Source organism: Triticum urartu, chromosome 6 (genome assembly GCF_003073215.2).
Source record: "Triticum urartu cultivar G1812 chromosome 6, Tu2.1, whole genome shotgun sequence".
Classification (NCBI taxonomy): Eukaryota; Viridiplantae; Streptophyta; class Magnoliopsida; order Poales; family Poaceae; genus Triticum; species Triticum urartu.
In genome coordinates, this window is record NC_053027.1 from 7225236 (window position 1) to 7229410 (window position 4175).

Consider the following 4175-nt stretch of genomic DNA (forward strand, 5'->3'; position numbering starts at 1 on the left):
TCCTGCATCCTGTCCTGGAGAGCCGGTTCACGGTAGCCCGACGCGGTTGGTGGGGCCCCTCTCCTACAAAGGGGCTGGATGGGATGTGCTGGTGAACAAGTAATGGTTGCCGCAGTCGTCGCCTGCGCCGCCGGCAAGGAGGTGTTGTGCCGTGGATCTGGGCTTTCGTGGGCAAAGATGATGGAGCTTGTGGCTACCCATGGTGGTGTTGTCGAATTCAGATCAGCCATCAGCTGCCCCTCAGAAGATAGTACATGGCCTCTTGAGCATCCCATCGGGATTTCAGTGGTGCGAGTGACCTTCCTCTTCCATCAGTGTTTATCGTGTTGTGGTGAGCAGCTCTTGTAGCGGTTCAGTTGCCTGCTCATGTGTGCATGCTCACCCGCTGTCAGGTCAGTGCGTGTTTGCAGCCTATGGGCTCGTGGCAAGTGGAGGAGATAGCACATGACGAATTCGATTGGGTGGTCCATGGAGTACTCGGGCTTGTGCTCAAAGGGGAAACCCTAGGACTAGCCTCTTATCGGTTATGCCTAGCAATGGCGGCGCCTTTGGCATCGTTACCCTGATGAAAAATAGGAGGAAAATCGGCCCGCTACAACCACTCACTCATGTACGTCCTCCCCTCTATTCCCTCTATACACTGGATTTATTTCTATGAGGTTAATCAAAGTATTTGTTTTTCAGATGAGAGAGGGGTTGATGGAGGATGAGGAATTGATTAACGGTAAATAGAATCGACAATACCATCTAATGTCTATAAGTATTCTAAAGATATTTGTTAGACATGATTGATGCTAAACCATTATAATGTGGAGGCAACACACAAACATTTTACTAGTATATGTAGTATTCGAGTGAGTTCATGCATAATTTTATTAAAACATGTTTTTTTCTTCATAAACTCCGTCACATGTGGAAATTACTTCTGCCTCTGCCACTGTTCCAACAGACTGCACTTGCCCATTTGCTGTGTGTGGGGATTTAATCGCAGACAAGAGTTGTCAGTGTATCTTCCTGCTTGGTGGTGAACCGGTAGGACGCGTAGGAGAGCGTGGCGTTGGACCAGCTGCGGTGGATGAGCTCCGCCTTGGCCTCCGGCCCGGCTGCACCGAGCGCGACGTGCAGCTGGTAGAAGTGGTCTGGCGCGGGTGCGCCACCTTGGCGAACGGCGCCCTCTCCTCGTACCGCTTCACGTCGTCGTGCCGTCCGTTGAGTAAAGACTCTCTGAGCCAGGCGTCGAACTCGGCCACCCACTCCGGCACGGGCTCGTCGCTGGTGGGCGCGAACGTCCGCAGGATCCGGCGCAGGTTGTGTGTGGCGCTGCCGGAGCCGACGATGAGCACGCCGTCGTCCCGGAGCGGCGCTAGCACCTTGCCAAGGTCGTAGTGGTACGCGCCGTCGCGGTCCGTCTGCACCGAGAGCTGGCACACCGGGATGTTGGCCTCCGGGTACATGAGCATCAGCGGCACCCAGGCGCTGTGGTCGAGCCCGCGGCCGTGGTCCTCGCTCACCGGCCCGAACCCGGCGTCCTCCAGGAGCTTCTTGGTCCTAATGGTCACGTCCGGCGCGCCCGGCGCAGGGTACGTCAGCTGCATATGTGTGGTAGCAACGTCACCTCATGACAGATTTGCAGCTAGCTAGCGGATTCGTATATAGGTAGGGACTACGATAGAATTAATTAAGGCGACCTTGTACATCTGCTCTGGGAAGAGATGGTGTCGTTGGTGCCGCGGATGACGTTGACGGCCGGGGTGTCCGTCTCCCAGTGGCCGGACACGATGAGGATGGCGCGCGGCGGCTGCGGCCCGGCGAGACCGGCCCGCTCCCACGACTCGAGGAAGTGGCGCGCCGGCAACGAGTCGTCGATGGAGAGCGTGGGTGAGCCATGAACGTGTCCATGGCCATCGTCAAGGATCGATGATGCTCCCGACCTGCTGTTTAAATAATCTCGTTGCCCGTGTAACGCACACCATCGCCCAAGTGCACAGCTGAACGGTGCTACCTCGGCGGTTTGGGGCCTGGTTTGGTGGCCAGAACTTGTCCGGCGTGCTGGGTTGGTCTGTGGTCAAGCTCCTTCTTGTGCCAACATGGGCCTAGGGATGCCTGGTGCTATCAGACCTTTGGTAGAGGCCACCGTTGCTTTAAAGGAATAATGTTTCGTACGGTGGCACTATGTAAACCTTTGATTCAAAGGAATCTAGCAAAGGAAAAAAATTAAGGAAAAATAATCTCAGTTTCAGAGGAAAAACACAAGAATTTGATAACCCACTTAGACCTTTCTCTTAATTTTTTTATGCACGAAGAACGAGACTGAGATCCTTAGTGCAACAATAAGGCCTCCTTTGGTTTAAAGGAAAAGTGAAGGGAAGACATAAGAACAGAAATCTTTCTTATGGTGGCACATTCAAGGCCTTGTTTCAAAGAAATGTAACAAAGAAAAAATGGAGGAAATTTTTCCTTTCGTCACAATCTTAGAAGGAAAAAACATAGAAAATTTTACAATTAACTCGGGGCTCTTTTCAAATTCCTACGCACGAGGAACGAGACTAAGATCCTTCCTAGTATAATAACATGTTAAGTATTGATTTCCATCAGGTTTTACTTTGATTTGACTCTCTTCACTGGGATTCTTATGTTTTCCTATTCCTGTGAACCAAACACTCAATTTTGCAAAAGGCATACTTTTCCCAATCCTTTGTTTTATACATGCATTCCTCAAATGTACCCAAGAACAAACATATGATTGTACGACCCATATTGATGGACTAGTCCACGAACTTTTGCCACTCAAATTTCCATCATTTCCATTTAGAAATGGCTAGAATAAAACTTAATGACTTAAAAATAGGAAACGAACCCTATAAATGCCAAATTCTAACATGAAACATGTAGATGTATGTTGAGTGTAGAAAAAAAATTACAAGGTCAAATGACGAAGCAACCGTCACATGGCCTTCAATCATCATGCATTCCCTTTGAAAACCTCATTTGTCTCTCTAATATGTTCCGGTTTCTAAGCACCTTACATCACCACTTCAGTGAAATCGGTTGAAATTTTAACCATAAAATATTGCGGACATTTCTTGACACCATGCCAGGTTCAGGTTTTTCAAATCATAATTTCATTTTGTGCGATTTAAAATCTAATAAGTTCCATGTATGTGGTCGACTCTTGCCACTCAGCCCAATTATTGTTTGTGGCCTAAAAATATACCCAAAAACATTCATATGATTTTCAACCCATTTTTGTGGACTACTCCATGCAGTTGCAGTTCAAATTTCCATTATATCCATTTAATGCCTAGAAATCCACCTAAGGACTCCGGAAAGAAGGATTGAATCATAAAAAAAATACCAAATTTCAACATGGAACATAATTTTTTTGTGAAGGTCAAATGACGAAGCAACTGTCATTGGCCTTCAATCATCACGCATTCCCTTTGAATGCCAGGTTTGATTTCTAAGCAGCTTACATGATAAGTTTTGTGAAGTCGGCTAAAATTTTAATTACAACATATTGAGGTCATTTCATGACACCATCCTAGGTTTCGGGCTTTTCCAGTCATATTTGTATATTTTACATTTCGAAATCCAATAAGCTTCATGTTTGTGGTCGACTCTTGTCATTCAGCTGGTTTAAATTTACCTTCATTTTTTGGGGAGGGCTAACCATATGGTCAAGAATATCAATATGATTTTTGAACACATTTTGCAGGACTACTCCAGGTACTTACGGTTCAAGTTTCTATTATATACGTTAAATGCCTAGAAATCTACTAACATCTTAAAAAGAAGAAACGAACCCTGGAAAATGCCCATTTTTAACTTAAACATTTAATGGTTTATGATCAGTGTAGAAATGTTTTGAAGGTCAAACGACGTAGTAACTGCCGTTTCACCTTCAATCATCACACATTCTCTTCGAAAACCATGCTTGTTCCTATGAGATGCTTTGGATTCGAAGCATCTTACAGCACAATTGTGTGCAATTGGTAGCAATTTTAGCGACAACATATTGAGTTGACTGCATGATACCATGTCAAGCCTATTGTACATGAGTCATAAAGATATATGATACTGCTAAATGGTTTGAACCATAGAATATGTATGGGGTGGAGGAAGGAGTAATTGTTGCTAGCTATGACTAACAAATTTAAAAAGTAAACGAGCGCCCT

The 4175-nt window shown here is 46.1% G+C and overlaps 1 pseudogene; it reads right to left on the minus strand.

Moving 5' to 3' along the window:
• Positions 1-844: 844 nt before the first annotated feature.
• Positions 845-3652, minus strand: LOC125516345 (annotated as a pseudogene).
• Between the last annotated feature and the right edge of the window lie 523 nt (positions 3653-4175).